This window comes from Pipistrellus hanaki (assembly GCF_964339955.1).
Source record: "Pipistrellus hanaki genome assembly, chromosome: 16".
Taxonomy (NCBI): domain Eukaryota; kingdom Metazoa; phylum Chordata; class Mammalia; order Chiroptera; family Vespertilionidae; genus Pipistrellus; species Pipistrellus hanaki.
Window position 1 is genome coordinate 18,578,178 of NC_140518.1, and position 19,657 is coordinate 18,597,834.

The 19,657-nt window shown below is 41.0% G+C and overlaps 1 protein-coding gene across 4 annotated transcripts in view; it reads left to right on the forward strand.

The window, feature by feature from the left end:
* Positions 1–2,195: 2,195 nt before the first annotated feature.
* The window catches only part of KANSL1 (KAT8 regulatory NSL complex subunit 1), a 137,774-nt gene continuing 120,312 nt past the window's right edge, over positions 2,196–19,657 (forward strand). For 3 of the 4 annotated variants that reach the window (XM_084861654.1, XM_084861658.1, XM_084861657.1), the window contains exons 1-2: positions 2,196–2,274; positions 3,909–4,049. The gene's annotated coding sequence lies outside the window, so the exon portion shown is untranslated. Of the gene's footprint in view, positions 2,275–2,491; positions 2,811–3,908; positions 4,050–19,657 lie in introns of those variants that run through there. The other variant, XM_084861655.1, reaches the window with a different exon arrangement.

Below are 19,657 nucleotides of genomic sequence, written 5' to 3' on the forward strand. Positions count from 1 at the left end.
GAATCTGCAGGTAGAGAGTACTTGGAGCAAATGGGAAAGGAGTAGAGAGAGCAAGAGATAAGAAGCCAAGGGAAGGGTCACAGCCTAGCATGCATGGTAGGTGGAGGGTGGAAAGAATGCTTTCTTGCTGAAACCGGTTTGGCTCAGTGGTAGAGCGTCAGTCTGTGGACTGAAAGGTCCCAGGTTTGATTCCTGTCAAGGGCATGTACATTGGTTGCGGGCACGTCCCCGGTGGGGGGTGTGCAGGAGGCAGCTGGTCGATGTTTCTCTCTCATCGGTGTTTCTAGCTCTCTATCTCTCTCCCTTCCTCTGTAAAAAATCAATAAAATATATTTAAAAAAATAAGAAAAGAATGCTTTCTTTAAGGAATGGTTTCCTAAACTGTGGTCTACATATTAGGAAATCAACAAACTTACAAAAGCATATGCCTTGCTGAAACCGGTTTGGCTCAGTGGATAGAGCGTAGGTCTGGGGACTGAAAGGTCCCAGGTTCAATTCTGGTCAAGGGCATGTACATTGGTTGCGGGCACATCTCGGGTGCGGGGTATGCAGGAGGCAGCTGATCGATATTTCTCTCTCATCGATGTTTCTAGCTCTCTCTTTCTCTCTGTAAAAAAAACCAATAAATATATATATATATTTTAAAAAGTACATGCCTTAATTTTGCTAAAGTGTAACAGAAAATCAGCATTTCCTTTCCGTACAAATGGAGACAACAAACCAAGTAATATTAGCAGTACCTGTGATCTTGTCACCAATAGAAATCACAGATTTTTTTCAAATTTATTACAGTTGTTGCAGAGGTCTTGAAATATTTATTTTAATTTACTGTGGTTATTAGATCTTATTAGTTAACACATTAATATAAAATACATTCATATCCTATAACCGAACATTGTGTTTTAATATCATTGCTTTCCTATGTATGTTTGCTATGCGTTTGAAAACATTCTGAGAAGAGGACCATATGCTTCATCAGACTGAAAAGGGTCTGTGGTTAGTAAAAATTAAGAACTCTGCTAAATGGATATGTTTTTGGCTTTCATTCTTTATTGAATGAGCCTAAAGAGGGTCCCGGAAGTGAGTCTCAACACCGGTGAGGCTCTTACAGTTTTACTATTCTATTTTTCCAGATACCCTATCTCCCTTAATGTTCAGGCTTCTTCAATGTTGTTTTTCTTACCTAACTGACCCTCATTCTGTTTCTTTTCATCCTCCTGTGGGTTTCTTTTACATTTCTATGGGGGAGTTTATCCTTCAGCATGTCACCAGTCACCATATTTATTTAGGCAGGGACTCCCAGATCTCCCCTTGTCCAGATTTTCCACTCTTCACTAGTTCCGCAACTCCGGTTGCCTCTAGGACACATCCCCTTAGTTTTGCCACTGGTATCTGGATCTTTATATATATTAAAAACTAAAATTGCTCCCTAACTCTGCACGTTGTCCCACTCTGTTTGGACGACCATCTTGTCTGTCCCCCTGGTTTTAGAATCATTTTTAAATTTAAATCAATTACTTAACAACAACACAACAAAACACCTGGAAATTGTGAATGGTACAAAAAAAAAATAAATCAAAAGACACACAAAAGGATGTGCAGTGAAATGTTGTCTTCCTTCCACCTGGTCTCCTTGGCACTCAGTTCTCCCGCCCGGGAGGAAACCCCTGTTTCCTAGCACTTTGAGTCATTTTGATTCCTTCTGATAGTGGCTCCATCTCAAGTCCTCCCTGTGTGTGAGATGTGTCCCCCTTTCCTCCCCAGGCTCTCGTGACCTTACATCTGACTGACTTTATATGTGAGTATTTGTATGTGTGTATTTTATCTACATCTATAAGATCTCGATGGCCTTCCGGCCTCGAGTTTTCATCACGTCGCTTCCTGGATGAAGAACCTCCAAGGGTGAGGGGCCGGGGTTGGGGGTGATGGAGAAGAGGACCTAATGGAGACTTAGGCAGAGGGCTCGGAGTGGCTAGGACTCGGGGGAAGCCCCGCCAGGATGCCTATTTCTATCCTTCCCAGCTCCGGCCTCCTTTCAGTCCTCCGGCTCGAATGTCTTTTCCCAAAGCCGAGACAGAGACAGCGAGATACACAGAGACAGAGACGCCGGGGCACCAGCATCCTCTCCCCCCCCCCTTCGGTCCCGCCCCGCCGCCCTGACGGACAGCGCCACCAGCCAATGCGCCTCTCGATGGGCTCCGGGAGGGCCAATGGGAGACAGAGGAGGGCGGAAGGTTCCCCGCCCCCACTCCTAGGCTTGGTTGAGCCGTGCAGGTAGGTCCGGGGCCCGGGGAGCCGCCGTTGGCACTGGTGCCCGGGGGGTGGGTGCCCGGGTCGGTAGGGGTGATGGTGGCGAAGGGGAGGAGGTCCCGGCCGCGGGGACCCACGGGGGCGGCGCGGCCGGGAGGCGGGGGGCCGCAGGGCCCGTGGAGCTGGCGCCGCCGCGGGCCCTGGCGGCGGCGGGGCTGGGGGAGCGGAGGAGCGTGTGTGGGGCGCGGAGACCCCCGCCCGGTCCCCGCTCCCGGGACTGGGCCGCGGGCTGCCTGCCGCAGGGCCGGGGGCCCGGGGCCCGGGGGGCCGGCGGAGGCCCGGCCTAGGGCCGGGGGCGCGGAGGAGAAGAGCCCGGGGCGCCAGGCCGAGCCGAGGTGGGACGGACCGACGCGGAGGGGAAGGGAAGCTGCATCCCGCGGGCCGCCCCTCCTGAAGCGAACCCGGGGCAACGGCCGCGGCGCCCCGGCCCGGAGCCCCCTCCCGCCGCCCCCTGGCTAACAATGGGGACGGGGCAGGAGCAGTCACCCCGCTCCGGGAAGGTGAGGCGGAGAGGTTTGGGACCCGGGTCCGAGGTGGGGGGAGGGGTGGGAACTCGGGCTGTCCCCTTTCTCTGCTCCCCACGCCTTGTGCGGTGGGGATCCCCGAGGGGCCCCTAAACCCTCCTGAGACTCGGGTCAAGAGTCAAACTCCTTCCCTTTACCCCCACCCCCCCCCAAAAAAAAAAAAAAAAAAAAATCCGATGAGCTTCAGGGAAAGTGATGGCAAGTCTTCCAAGCCGAAGTGACAAATGTAGAGCAGGCACAAAAATCGACACCAGGACATTCTACAAACATTTTTTTTTTTTCTTTAGAAAATGAGGGTATGGTAGTCTTTGATTTTTCCCCCGAAATGTATTTTATGGAGGTGGGTGCTGTTATTTTTTGTTCCTATTCAGGCAAGCCTCCATTTTAAGCAATAACTGGTTAAGCTGGAATTTTCATTCAGGCCTAGGATTTGAACAGGGATTCTGCGAGAGAGGCCACTGAATCCATCCTCCTCCCTCCAGGCAAACTTGCCTCCCTCCCCGGTCCTCAAAATTAAGTTGTTTGGTTTGCTTTTAAAGATCTCTAGGAAAGAAGGGCCTTTTATTTGCTTGTAGCACTTAAGTCAAGAATAGGTGTTTTTTTTTTTTTTTTTTTTTTTTTTTTTTAAGTAGAATGGGTTCTGAAACTTAATAAAATTTAGGACAATGAGAGTGATCAGAGAGGTTTTCATTAAAATGAAACGTGGCGAGGGTCTTTTTTAGATGGTCAGTGAACAAATCACTTTCCATAGTGTTTATGAAGTACCCTGGATGGATAGTTATTTTTCTATCTGGGATTTTGGTTTTCTAACGATATGATATTATCTAAAAATTTTTATTATCTAAAATATGTATTACACATTTAATTCATTTTTTATGTAAAATATATTTCTCCATATATGTGTATATATGATATGCACATGCCCGCAGTTGCTAATTTCCAAAGAGGACTGTTTTGTACTTCTCTTTAGGATGGTGAGGCAGTAGTAATACTTCAAATCTCTGTCCACAGAGCTTAAATTATTTACTCATTCTTGATCATATTTTTAGTCTAAATGAAAGTCTTCTCTTTCAGATACCTTCTTGAAACAAAACATTTTCTTCCACCTGCTGATACTTGGTGACTGAGGGATTACTAAGACTCCCTTCTTGCTCATTTTTGAGTATTGGCTGAACTATTCCTGACACTATGAATGCTATTCGGATGCCTCTCAAGGTAAGATGTGTTATTTTTAAAATTCAAAGCTTAATTTGTTTTTTAGAATGGAGAATATTCTAATTCTCAAATACGCAAGTCTTTCAACCTCTTACCTGGCATTCCTTTCTACTCAAAAAACCACTATTGTGTTTGCTTCCTAGATCTGATTGGTTATTCCTTTGTATTGCTACTTTTCTTGGTTATTGGAGTTAAATTATCAGTGAAGTTCTCAAATTAACTTGCATTATATATGTGTGTGTGTGTGTGTGTGTATGTTATTTTTTTAAACTTTAAGTTATGACGCCCACATAGTTGTAAATTCTGCTTCTATCTAAGTAGGATGGATGGGCAATACGGACATCCAGGTCCACTTTTAAACAAGTACTTTAGAGTCATAGGTACTAGGGTGTGACCCACTCTTGCCAATCTGTAGCTGATTCATGTGATACAAATGATGTGTCATAACTGTTTGTTTATCTGAAACTTCATATAGGATATAAGGACACTCTAAGACCAGTGGTTTATGGATACAACTCTGTTGGAGAGTGACCCTGCTGTTTCCTAGTCCTTTGCGTGGGGATGAATTTACACCATTTTCCTCAACAGGTAGCACTTTGTGCCACGTTTCGCCTCCCAGGACAAACCTCTTTTGGGCAGTGTGGACAGATGATCTTTTCTTTTTTCAAATACACTTTTATTGATTTCAGAGAGGAAGGGAAAAGTAGAGAAAGCGAGACATCAGTGATGAGAGAGAATTATTGATTGGCTGCCTCCTACCTGTTCCCCACTGGGCATGTGCCCTGATGAGGAATCAAACCCTCACCTCCTGGTTCATAGGTTGATGCTCAACCACTGAACCTGGCTGGCCGGGCAGCAGATGATCTTTAGATGAAAAACACACACTCATTGATGAGGTTTTTCTCTAGTCTCTTGGCTGCTTTCAATCTCTTGTACATAGATGGCCAGAGGACACTCCATTGAGACGAAGCAGAGGGGCCAAGTTTAAGACATACATAGGGAGGAAAATGGGAGGAAGGATGGAGAGAGAAAGCCAAGGAGTAATGGAAACCGTCCACCAGCTTCACCAGGTGGCACAGGTGGCCTTCCTTTGGAGCTAGATGTTAGTGTAATTAGATCATTTGTTGTGTGGTAATCTTTCCTGCAGAATTCCAAATGAATGCAGTGGATAAATCAGAGAATAATGCAACCTGCATAAACTAAATAATTGGACTGTTGGAAATCTTTAGGTAAATGCAGACTGAGTTCTCCATCTCCGTTTGTATTCCAGCTGCTATTGTGGGAGAATGAGGCTTATTTTAGTGTGAAGGAAGTCAAAGCCCCACCGTTTTCCCAGTCATTCTCTCTGTAGAACTGGAGCAGTTGCAATGGAACCCAACCAGAAGGCCTGAGCCCTTAGGAATTGGAGGACTTTGTACAAGAGCATTTCTCTTTGGCATTGAGAACTTAGCACTAGGATCTGGTGGCCTTGCTATCTTTAGGATACAGACAAAGGGCTGTCGGCACGTACTCGTTCCCTAGAAACCCAAGAAAACTGGGATCGATATATTAGGGTTTATTTTACAGTCACCTTGGTTTTAATTAATGTATTAGGTACACAGAGTCCTGTTTTTAAGGTATATATGCTGTTGAAGATTTTACCTCTAGATCCCTGAACCTGGGGTGTTTAATACGTATACAGTTGGCCCGTTAACAACCGTGGGGGTTAGGGATGCTGCCTCATCAAACTCCCCCGCCCCCAGACAAAAATAGCTAATGACTTTTGACTCCTCCAGAACTTAACTACTCATTGTTGTTGACAATATTACTGATAACAAATAGTTGATTAACACATATTTTGTTTGTTTTATGTATTATATGCTTACAACAAAGGAAGTCAGAGAAAACAAAATTTATTAAGAAAATCATAAGAAAATAGTATTTATGGAAAAAAAAACTCTGAAGCTCACATTGTCCAGGCGTCAGCTGTAGTTTCACTGTAACCCCTGAGGCTGTACCAAAGACCTCTGGCTTGGCAGGAATACAGAATGGAAGTCAGGCCTCTGAACCATATGAGTTGCCACTTGTTAACTACTTAAGAATGTAGTTATGTGGCTGCCTTAATTTTATATTCCCTGCTAGTGGAAAACCTCTTCTAAATCTAAACAAATGTTTTATTTGCTAACATTTTTTCTCCTCCTTTTTTACTTAAAAAAACTTAAGAATTATAATGTTTGATCTGGGCAGGAGAAAAAGCACTTTTTTGGGGGGAAGAGGATAGCATTGAATTTGCAGGATGGAAAATAAAAGAAGAAGAGAGAACTTCATTCCTTTTTCTTTAATTTTTATTAAATTATTATCTGTGTACATATCTTACCATCCTCCTTCCCCCCATTCATACTATTCTCCCACCTTTTTTTTAGTTGTAAATATCCTTACAATGTTTCTGAGATGTATTTTCAGGTTATAACTATTTACTTTTTTAGTAAAAACCAAACCAAACTGGTAGTCTAATTAAAATGGAGCCAACATATTCATTTTCTATAGTTTTTATGCTTTGTTTCTGATTACCTTATTACAGCATGAACTCTAAATGCCTTGCCTAAATGTTAGGCCTGAGTATATGCTTGTTTCCATGCTTCTAGAAAGTAGTGCCAATATTCACCCTTTTCACAAGCCAAAATACTAAAAGAAAAATAACTTCAAACAGCAGCTCCTCAATCGAAGGCATTTTTGTGAATTAGAAGTTCCTGTGGAAATTATGTACTGCTTTCTGTCTATATCAGGCCCTCCGGCTTTTTTATTGGTGGCTATGACTAAGCAGTATCAGTGAAGTTTGCTGTTTTAGGTCTAGTTGTCAGGGTAGGGTATAGGTGAGATGGGAGAGGAACAAGGAGGAGGAGAATTGGATGAGTTGGAGAAAAGAGCAAAATGAAGAATGGGTGGAGAGAATAGATAGATGGTCTTTGGTATGTGATACGGTGCCCCCATCAGTTGTCTCAGATAGCTCTGGCTGTTCTGTGTGCTAGACTGAGTTATGATGAAAACAAGTAAAAAGTATTCTTGACAAACAAAAGGACGAAATTAAGATATAATTCAATATAATATGGAAAGGTCACCCTTTTCACAAGCCAAAGTACCAAAGGAAAAATAACTTCAAACAGCAGCTCCTCAATTGAAGGCATTTTTGTTAATTAGAAGTTATTCTAATATAGAATATTAGAATATTCTATAGAGCAATATAGAGCAAGATGCAGAACAGTGTGTATGATGTGTTACCTTTTTTCAAGAAAGAAATGGAGGAAAAAAATTTGTATTTGTTTGTATATGCACTAAAAAAACTTAATAAATAAGAAAATGGTGACATTGATTACATGATAAGTCTAGGGAGAGGACATTGTGGGAGGAGACATCTCACTGTATTATTTTTTTTATACTTTCCTGTTTGTATCAAAATAAAAAAGTTACAAAAAATTTTTAAAAACAAATAAAAAAACCCCAGTATCTCAATCCTTATATTTTTTTCTTCTCCTGTGTCTGGGAGTCAAAGAAACAGTAAGGGGCCACATCTGAACAAAAACAGCCCTTGACTAATGGCTGAAGGGAATACATGTACATGTCCTGGGATCTTGAAGAATTTTGAATTTATAGATGTATATTTCTAATATTAAATTATAAGGTCAGGCACTTAAAAATTTCACTTGCTCAAAGTTTTAGCAGAGAAATATTTTTGTTTATTCCTTCAAGCTGGCAAATTAGATACACTATCATGGTTCTTGGTTGTAAGATATTGGACAATTTCTTAATCTCTCTGATAGGATCCTCTGTTGTATTGGTAATAACATTTATTTCAGAGGATTGCTGTGTATGTTATATCGGTAAAGGACCTAGTGTCTGGCTTAATGAATTACTATTAATAATAGTTCCTTTTAGCCTAGTGATAAGAGAGGGGGTTGTGGCTGATTTTGGGCAAGTTCCTTAACCTCTTAGAGCCGTGGTGTGCCCTCATCCGTAAAAGGGTATCATAGTATGTGGGTCGTAGGGTAAACTTTGTAAGGACTCCATGAGTTTCTCGATGCTAAGTGCTTAGATAACACCTGGAATGTGCTCAGTAAACACTAGCTGCATAGTTTCTTCATGACACCTGCTTACTAGGGCTACTATAACCAAGTGCCACACGCTGAGTGACTTAAACAACAGAAATTTATTGTCCTTCAGATCTGGAGGCAGAAGCGTAAGGGCAGGGACAGGATCTATTCCAGTCCTCTTTTCCAGCTTCTGGTAGTTCCTTGCAGCATAACTCCAGTCTTTACGTAGAGTTCTCCCTATGTGTGTCTTGTGTTAAAAAAATTCTCCTTTTTAAAAGGACAGCAGTCATATTGGATAGGGCCCCACCTAATGACATCATTTTAACTTTATTACCTCTGTAAAGACACTATGTCCAGGTAAGGTTACATTCTGAGGTACTAGGGGTTAGGAGTCCAAACTAACTTTTTTTGGGAGTGGGGAGGGAGAGTCACAATTCATCCCATAACAATATCCAGTAGCTTAGTCAGCCCCAAAGATGTCATTTATCATGGGTGGCAGACCCTTAACACCGATACATAGAAAATGAAAATTGGTGCAAATTGGTAACATGGTTTAAAGAACTAGACTATTTCTTTTTTTTCTTTTTTTTAATTTATCTTTATTGTTGAGAATATTACAGACGCCTCCCTCCCCCAGGAGATTACTTCTTTAGGTTTTTTTTATGCACTTACGCTTATGTATAGATTTTTGTTACTATTGAAACTATAGATTTATATAAAATTGAAACTTGAGAAAGTAAATTATTCTCTCTCTCTCTTTTTTTTTTTTTTTTGGTATCAAACCATTCTGATTTGAAAAATTAGAGACAAGATTACAGTCTTGCTCTCTCTATGTCTCATCTTTTGTAGAAATTGATGGAACCTTGGGATTTCCTTAATCTGTACGAATTAGAGCCAGGTATTTGTCTCTAGGGGGTTGGGAGGTAAGGATACCGGTAATGTGGAATTAACTCCCCCTTCCCTCTGTGAATAAAGAGACATTTACATTAATCAGATGTCATATTTGAAAAAGTGTGAACACTTGGTTTCAAATTACATTGGGACAGGCTATAGGGGTCACCCCAGAAATAGCAAAGCCGTAAGGAAGTTGCTCTGGCCTGACTGATTTGGGCAGCCCTCTGCTTGTGTTCCCCTCCAGTCTGTGTTTAGACTCATGATGACCTGGCTGCTGATGACCTTTCTGTTCTGTTTTTATTTATTATTATTATTATTATTTTATCTTTGTTGTTGAAGGTATTACATGTTTCCCCTTTCCCCCATATCAACCCCCTCCTCCCCACTCCTACCCTCTTAGGTCTTCACCCCACTATTGTCTGTGTCCATGGGTTATGCATATCCTATCTAATAAAAGAATAATATGCAAGTTGACCATCACTCCAATACACAAGATGGCTGCCCCCATTTGGACACAAGATGGCCGCCACAAGATGGCCAGCAAGGGAGGGTGGTTGGGAGGGACCAGGCCTGCAAGGGAGGGCAGTTGGGGGAGACCAAGCCTGCAGGGGAGGGCAGTTAGGAATGACCAGGCCTGCAGGGGAGGATAGTTAGGGGCAAACAGGCTGGCAGGGGAGCAGTTAGGCATCAATCAGGCTGGCAGGGGAGTGGTTAGGGGATGATCAGGCTGGCAGGGAGAAGCAGTTAGGGGCAATCAGGAAGGCAGGCAGGCGAGCATTTGGGAGCCAGCAGTCCTGGATTGTGAGAGGGATGTCCGACTGCCCGTTTAGGCTTGATCCTACCGGCAATTGGACATCCCTTCAGGGGTCCCAGATTGGAGAGGGTGCAGGCTGGGCTGAGGGACACACACACACACACATATACCCCCTGTGCATGAATTTCATGCACTGGGCCTCTAAATGCATATAAGTTCTTTAGTTAATCTCTTCCTGTCCTGCTCTGTTTTGTTTTTAAACCATATCTTGCACCATTCTCCTGAAACTTCTGGAGTTAAGAAGTTTCATTTAGGCCCTAGCTGGTTAGAGCATCAGCCTGTGGACTGAAGGTCCCAGGTTCGATTCCGGCCAAGGGCACATGGTCAGGTTGCAGGCTCGATCCCCAGTGTGGGACGTGCAGGAGGCAACCAATCAATGATTCTCTCTCATCATTGAGGTTTCTATCTCTCCCTCTCCTTTCCTCTCTGAAATCAATAAAAATAAAATAAAAAGTTATCATTTAGGTGAAAATCTTTTCAAAAGTTGTTATATGCTTGTCTGCCTTAAAGAAAGCACCCTGAATGAAAAATTTTTTTCTTCACAGTTTAAAAAAAAATTATTAAACTTTTACTTTTTATTGCTTACAGAGAGGAAGGATGTCCAAATGCCGCTTAGGCCTGCTCCCCACGGACAGGCTGTACTTGTTCTTCCCTCTATTTTAATGCTTTCTTTCTGATAGGCTAGGATACCAAAACTTGTATAAATTATTTGCCAAAGAAGAGTAAATAGATCTTTAATGATGGTCGGAGAGACTCTTCTGTGAATAAAATGCATGAAGAATGACAGGTTTTTAGCAGCCTGATGTAAAATGATGTGGTTTTGCGCATGTGCATTTTATGGATAGAAAGGGTTCATTGTTTTGCTCAGATGTTTGTGTTTTTTTTTTTTTTTTGTTTTGTTTTTAAATTTTATTGATTTCAGAGAAGAAAGGAGAGGGGGAGAGAGATAGAAACATCAATGATGAGAGAGAATCACTGATTGGCTGCCTTCTGCACACCTCCTTCTGGGGATTGAGCCTACAACCCTGGCATGTGTTCTTTACCTCTCTGGGCCTCATTTATCTCAGCTGAAAAATGGAAAAAAATAAAATAAAAAAGATAAAATAATAACACCTACCTCACAGGACTGTAATGAGGAGGAAATGAGTTAGTACAGCAGTCACTGACCTTTCAGACTTCGTGGATCACCGGTGGTCTGCGGACCACCGGTTGGGGAATGCTGCTCTAATTGTTTCCTTAAACCAGGATCGTCAATCTTTTGGACCTCACAGGTCACCGTTTGTGGATGTCCTTTGTTCATTTCAAAACGACCTTAAAGTTCAACCCCTATCTTCCTATCCCAGTGAGTGATACCATCACCCATCCAGTCATTTGATTGCTTCTTATGGCATATTAGTCACCCTGTTCTTGAGATCCTAGCTTGTAATGTTTCCCTAGTCACCTCCACTTCTCCCTTCTGAGTTTAGACCTTCGTCACCCTTTGCCTGAAAGACCTTCAATCACCTTTTGATCATTCTCCTTGACTGCCTTCCAAGTTGCTGTCATTGTAAAATGTAAATCTCATCATATGATGATGTGCCTCCTCCCCCACAGCCTACCTGGCTTTTGAGGTAAATGTCACATGCTTTTGCCAAGCACCCGGGCCTTGCCAGATCATCTCTACTCCTGCCTGAGCGCCCTGCACTCAGCAGTGCTGAATTGCTTGAAGTTTCATTTGTGTACCCTGTCGCTCCTTGCCTCTGGGCCTTCACACAAGCAGTTGCCTCTGTTTAAAATGGCCTCCATCCTGTTCTAGAAAGTAATAGTGATGATAGGAACAGCATCAGCAACAAGAGCTGACACAGCTTCTTCATATGGCATGGCCTTTGAGTGTATCTTTCTCTTTTACAGTGATTGCAGGTTTTCTTCTCTCACCCAGCTAGCTAGTCTTGAAGTTCTTTGAGAGTAAGGGCTGTGTCTTGTCTTTTATCATCATTGCTTGCTGTCTGAGGGCTGTTTTGCCCAACCAATGGAGTACATCTTTAGGGAGGGCACAGCGGAAAAGCTGAGTTAGTTACATCCATTCACCAATTCTGGCTTTACCTTTGGAACTATAGGATCTGTGCAGCGCGTAGCTTTGGAATAAGGCAAAAAGAGTTTGTTTGTATTTATTTGTATTTTAATAGTCTTCCATTAAATAATGAAGGGCATGGGTGTTTTTGCTTTCTTACTGAGGACCTGTTTTTTGACAACCCAATGTCATCTTGTAGCTACAGTGTTTCCACATTAGTTAGAATAAATAGGGAAATGGATATTATTTAGGTTTGTGATGTTCCAAGCAGGTAGTATGTTTGACAGTGAACTGATGGTAGTTTTAGAATTCCTTGTGAAATTAGTTCTTATACATTAGTGATCAGGTGTCCTCTCTCTCCTTCTCCATCACAGATCTGTTAAGTATGAATTTAGACACATGACATTTTATCTTTTATCACTGTGTTTGTAGCAACAGTCCAGAAAATAGACAAGCTTGTAATTGTAACCTGTTTTTCAAATCTAGGTCTTGAGCATGGTAGCAAATTTTTGGCCAGCAGGGGGAACTAAAGTCACTAATATGTGACTCTTCCTTAACTGGTTTTCGAAGTTTGTTACAGCCAAAAGAAAGAAAAGCCTTACTGACAAAGAATATTATCAGAGTTCACAACGAAAAAATATAGTCGTTTCCTTGTTGCCAATAGAATTTGCAATCCCTACCCCCTATTTTGCATAGAACATCACATTGTCTTTAGGGAACATTTTATAATTATTAAAAAATTTTTTGACTGGAGGCTATGAATCCTTTAGGTACAATTTAGATTAAAAAAATATAATTTTTTAAATTGATTTTAGAGAGGAAGTGAGAGGGAGATAAATAGAAACATCAGTGATGATAGAGAATCATTGATTGGCTGCCTCCTGCATGTCCCCTACTGGGAATAGAGCCTACAACCCAGGCATGTGCTCTCGGCCAGAATTGAACCTGGGACCTGAAAGGCCAACTCTCCATCCACTGAGCCAAACCGGCAAGGGCACAATTTAGATGTGTGTGTTTTTTTGTTTGTTTTTTTGTGTGTGTGTGTGTGTGTAAATGCCTTACTTTTTATTTGTGCATGATGTAACACCTGCCTGCCACTTTCCTGCCTACAGCATTTTAGCCTCTTGTATTTCAGTATGTCTTCAAAGTATTATAGAGTAAGAATTAGAAGGCTTGACCTTATGTTGAGTTGAAAATGTGCGTCTCTGCAATTTCTACTTTGGGCCTAATTTGTTCATACAGGAACTGCGTAGAACCACTATTCTAGTTTCTCTTTTGCTCCACAACCCTTCTGCTATTTAGACAACTTTCATGCTTGCCAAAGTATTCTCTAAGCTGAAAAACAAAACAAAACAAAAAACACCTAGTTTTTCCAAATGTTTCTCATTAGATGTACTTAGAAATCCTTTTCACCTCATTTCTCTTATTTTTCATTCCATCTACAAAATGGAGAATTCTCTGTATATTTTTCAAGTCATTTATTAAATTACTAAATATAGCATTTCTAAAACAATACCTAAGATCAATCTTCTGCTTATATTTCTTTATTTGGGAAAATGCCTATGTACCCACCCGTTAATTTTCTGTCTAAATAATGCTCTGTCTATGGTGCACGAATTCATGCACCTTGAAAGGAACTGTGGGTCGCGAGGCTGCGGTGGGCATAGGGACAGGTCTCAGACCATTCTCCGTGTCCCCGCCTGGCCCCTCCCTCTGCAGCACCACTCCCGTCTGCCGGCAGCCCTGCTCCCAGCTGCTGCCGCTCCTATGCACTGATGATGCTGGGCCTGCTCCCACCTGCTGATGGCACGGAGTGATTGGAGCTGGCGCCAGCAGCAGGTGTGAGCGGGGCTGGTTCCGGCAGTGGGTCCAAGGGGCAGCTGCTGCCTCAATCGCCCCTCAGGAGCAGGGGGAGGTGGAGAAACCCTCAGGGTTGATAGGGGCTGCCAGCCACTGTTCATACCTGCTGACAGCACCGAGTGATTGGGACCAGTGCCTGGCTCCAGCAGCTGGTGCAAATGAGCAAAGAATTTTTCAGTTAACCACCAGAGGTTCACCCCGATGACAGCGACCAGTGACCTGCCTTGGTCTGGTGCCTCCATTCATCTGCTCCACCATCCCACCGCGGCTGACACCCGCCATATTCCATATGTGCATTCCCATGGTGATCAGTGCACATCATAGTGACTGGTTGTTTGGTTGTTCTGCTGTTCGGTCTATTTGCATATTAGGGTTTTATATATATAGATATTTTCAGTTTTAGGGTCATTCAGGTTTTTATAGAATCTTATCAAGGCTTTTATAAAAGCCCACATAAATTATATTAACATATTTACTTTCTCTTCAGAGAATTTGGGTAGACTGGTGTGGTGAGATCTTCTCTTTTAGAAGCCTTGTCTTTTTCTCAGAGGATTATTCATGACACTATGTCTTCTGATCCCATCCTCTACAAGAGATTTGCCAATTTGACTGATTTGAAGCTCACAGCCAGATCCCTTCTCTTGGGATAGATGGGAGTTAGGTTGATGACATGTTTTTGTTCATTTTGTTCAGTATACATTTATTGAATTCCTTTTTTTTTTTTTTATATATATTTTATTGATTTTATACAGAGAGAAAGGGAGAGAGATAGAGAGTTAGAAACATCGATGAGAGTCATCGATCAGCTGCCTCTTGCACACCCCCTACTGGGGATATGCCCGCAACCAAGGTACATGCCCTTGACCGGAATCGAACCCGGGACCCTTCAGTCCCCAAGCCGACGCTCTATCCATTGAGCTAAACCGGTCCCGACCATTTATTGAATTCCTGAGTATGCCAGGAGTAAAGTCAGAAGCTGGGTAAATGTAGATAAAGGACATAGATCCGGTTTCTATCCTCCTATCTAGGTCTATAGGAGGTCACGTCCCTCATGTGACTGTCAGCAGTAGGTTTTTCTGTGAAAAAATTTTTTTAATGTTATACTTAAATGCTTTTAAAATTCAGAGAGTGCTTTGGGACTCCATAACTACCCAACAGCTAACATCTTAGTTTGGAAGCATCTTGCTTATTGAGTGATGAATGTGATTCACTGTCCCTGATTTGTATACTTTTAAGAATAATTTAGAAATAAGAGTATTCTTCCTTCAAGCAAATATTCAAGCAAAAAAAAAATATTCAAGCAAATTAAAGTTAGGCCTATCAGCTGTCTTGCTTTTATCACTGTTTATACCCTACTTATCAAATGACTCATCCAGTAATTATTTGGCATCTGGATTTTTTATTTTTGGTGCTGAAACCCAGGAGCATCTGACTTTTTATATACGCAAGCCTCCTCTTGTGACTTTGCATTTTCTTGCAATGTTTTAATTGTTTTGCCTACATAGGTCTTAGTGCTCCTGATCAGTTTCAATTTATGGTCTTTTATTTTCCTTATTTTTGTTTATCTTAACTATTTTGAGAAAAGTTGTTTTCCTCCTCCTCTCCTATCCACCCCTCACATACCTCCTCTACCCCCACACTCCTTAGCAATTCAAAACTTATGGTTGAGCACATGACTTTTATTATTTCTTGCATGGAGTATTTTAAAGTCCATCTCTAGGCTTTGTATTACATATTTGCTTTTTAAGCATAATTTTAATTTTATCTAACTAAAGTCTAGATTTTCTTTTTTAAAATTGGGTAACCATATATTACATTTTTAGTTTTTCCTGACTTACAAGTTATGCGTGTTTGTTTTTTAAAAATATATTTTTATTGATTTCAGAGAAGAAGGGAGAGGGAGAGAGATTGAAACATCAATGATAAGAATCATTGATTGGCTGCCTCCTGCATACCCCTACTGTGGATCAAGCCCGCAACCCAGGCATGTGCCCTTGACTGAAATTGAACCGGGGACCCTTCACTCCCCAGGCCAGTGCTCTATCCACAGAGCCAATCCAGCCAGGGAGGTTATGCATTTTTTATGTCTATTACTATTAAGTCATATGTCAGTTTCTGATTATAATTTAGAACCAAGTTCTGTTATATGCATATGTCTTAGTAGGCTCTAATTTTTTTTTTTGAGATGGGATTTATTTTATTATTTAAATTTTTATATTAGTCCCCTCCCCAAAAAGTTTTGGGTTGTTAAACACATAGATTATTGAACCCTTCATAATTGTTATTGTAGTTTTTTTATGTTTCTGAATTGATGAGCTTTAGAGTTTAAAAGAAACTGTGACTTAAGTTACTCAAGCTCTCTTATTTTTTACATGAATAAACTAAGAGCAGTAAGGTCATTTGCCCAAAGTCACATAGCTACTTAGTGATAGAGCTAGAACTTGAATGTCACTCCAGTATTAATTATATCTGCCTAATGATTACTGGGTGCTAAACTTATATGCCAATCACATTTATATAGGACCATATGCAAACAATTGTTTATTTATGGGAGAAAAATGAAATGAACAATCTGGCTTGGACATGAATTGACTGATCATCATATTCTTTCCTATTTAGCACATATTCTTCCTCTCAAATCTTGTATTTGTGGATCAGGGTGTCATCTTTATACTTAGAATAGTGCTGGGAATGATAATGCCAAATTCTTTCTCTTTGAACTATCCCTTTCAAAGGCTTGCCAATCATCTGTTATAATATTCTTCAGGGAGAGTATAATATTATTGCTTTTATTAAAGCTTTTAAAATACTGATACAATACAATCCTATCTTAGCAAAGATAACCCTTCCATTAATAGTATTTATGTTTCTTAAACTCTTCACTTCTGTTGCCCTGGTTTTGTATCATTTCTATAGATGACTGATTGTATCAACTACATGTTGGGTCTTCCTCATTTCATTCTCACAGAATAGAATAACTTCAGTTTGATGAGAACCTAATCTTTTTTTTTTAAAGTTAAACAGTGTTTTTCTTGCTCTAGCCAGATCGCCGGCTTGCGGACTGAATATAGCTTTATTGAAATACAACTCATATATCATAAAATTTACCCATTTAAAAATATATTTTTAGTATATTCACAGAGTTGTGCATTCACTAGTACAATCTAATTTTAGAACATTTTTAACATAAAAAACACCTTATATCTATCAATAGTCATTCCCTATTCCCTTTTGCCCCCATCTTCTGACAAGCACTAACCTACTTTCTATCTCTTTGGTATGCCTATGTTGGACATCTGTACCAATAAAAGGGTAATATGCTAATTAGACCAGGAGACCTTCCGGATATCCTACTGGACAAAGCCATGATGGCAGGGCCAATGCAGAGGCTGTTAAGGGTGAGCAGGCTAGCAGGGGGGCGCTGTTGGGGGTGAGCAGGCTGGTAGGGGAGGCAGTTGGGAGTGATCAGACTGGAAGGGGGGCCGTTGGGAGCAATCAGGCCAGCAGGCAGAGTGGTTAGGGGCGATTAGGCAGGCAGGCAGGAGTCAGCGGTCCTGGATTGCAAGAGTGATGTACAACTGCTGGTTTAGACCCGATCCTCAGCAGTTGGACATCCCCTGAGGGATCCCAGATTGGAGAGGGTGTAGGCCAGGCTGAAGGATACCCCACCACTACCCCACATGAATTTCGTGCACCAGACCACTAGTTTCATATAAATGGAATCATAATATGTGCTCCTTTATAATTAATTTCTCTCCCTTAGCATGTTTTTAAGGCTCCTCTGTGTTGTAGCATATATATCAGTACTTTATTCCATTTTATGCCAAGTAATAATCCATTATATGGATATTACCCACTTTACTTATTCATTAACCAGTTGGTGGACATTTGGGTGATTCTATCTTTTGGCTATTATGAATAATGCTGCTATAAATATTATTGTGCAAATTTTTGTTTGGACACCTTTTTAACAATACATTTAAAAAATTGATTTTAGAGAGGGAGGTAGGGGGCAGAGAGAGACCAAGAGAGACAAAGAGACATTGATGTGGGAGATACTTGGGTGGGTTACCTCCTGTATGTGCCCAACTGGCGATTGAATATGCAACCTATCCTGTTTCCCCGAAAATAAGACAGTGTCTCATATTAATTTTTGCTCCCAAAGATGTGCTAGGTCTTATTTTCAGGGGATGTCTTATCTTTCCATGAAGAAGAATACGGTACACATTTATTGTTAAATGAAAATAAAGGAAATTTATTACCTGTATATGGTACAGTAGTACGGTAGTTGTCAACACAAACCAGACAAACTGTGAATCCTACAGTATCCAGAATTTACTCATTTATTCAATGACAATCATGTCATAATCTTCTGGAACATCATCATAACGATCCAATTCCTGAGTTTCCTGGTGAATTTCTTGTGACTCCATTTCTTTCAGAATCAGTGGACCAAATCTCTCATGTTTAGCAATAGCATTCTGAGACAGAGCCTAGGGGGTCCTTATTTTCGGGGGGATGCCTTATATTTCACTCAGAAGGAAACCTGTAAGTAGGTCTTATTTTCGGAGGATGTCTTATTTTCGGGGAAACGCGGTAGGTATTGAACATGTGACCTTGTGATAACCAGTTGAGTTATGCTGGCAGGGCTGGACACTATTAAAAAAAAATGTTTTTATTGATTTTATTTTAGAGAGAGAAGGAAGGGAGAAGGATAGAAAGATAGATACATTTATCAGCTGCCTCCTATACACCCCCTACTGGGAATCCAGCCTGATCCAGACATGTGCTTTGACCAGGAATTGAACTGTGACCTCCTGGTTCATAGGTGGATCAACCACTGATCCACCCTGCCTGGACATTTCTATGTATTTTATTCTTTTTGATGTTATTGTAAATAGAATTAAAAAAATAATTTTCATATTATTCATTGTTAGTTATTGAAATACAATTGATATTTGTATAATAATCTTGTGGCTTATAACATTGATGGACTTTTTTATTAGCTCTTATAATTAATTTATAGGTTCCTTGTCTATATATAAGATAATGTCATGTACAAATAGAGGTAGTTTTACTTTTTCCTTTGTAATCTGAATGCTTTGTTTTTATTTTATTTTTTAATTTTATTTTCCCCCCCCAAATTTAATCTTTTTTTTTTTTTTTAAATATATTTTATTGATTTTGTACAGAGAGGAAGGGAGAGAGATAGAGAGTTAGAAACATCGATGAGAGAGAGTCATCGATCAGCTGCTTCTTGCACACCCCCTACTGGGGATATGCCCGCAACCAAGGTACATGCCCTTGACCGGAATCGAACCCGGGACCCTTCAGTCCCCAAGCCGACGCTCTATCCATTGAGCCAAACCGGTTTCGGCTTAATAAATCTTTATTGCTCAGATTATTACAATTGTTTCTTTCCCCCCCCTATAACTCCCTTTCACCCTGTCCGCCCTCCCCTTCCACCTTTACCTCCCACCCCCCATTGTCTTCATCCATAGGTGTACAATTTTAATCCAGTCTCTTCCTGGTATTATCAATCCACTCCCTTTCTTTGCCCCTGATTCTATTATATTCACCAGTTTTTTCTGTTCCTCAGATTTTTAATTCACTTGATTTTTAGATTCACTTGTTTATATATGTGTATTTGTTGATCATAATTTTTATCTTTTTTCTTCTTCTTCCTCTTCTTAAAGAATACCTTTCAGCATTTCATATAATACTGGTTTGGTGGTGATGAACTCCTTTAGCTTTTTCTTATCTGTGAAGCTCTTTATCTGACCTTCAATTCTGAATGATAGCTTTGCTGGATAATCTAGGTTGTAGGGTCTTGCAATTCATCACTTTGAATATTTCTTGCCACTCCCATCTTCACATACTTAGTATGTGAAGTTTCTGTTGAGAAATCAGCTGACAATCGTAT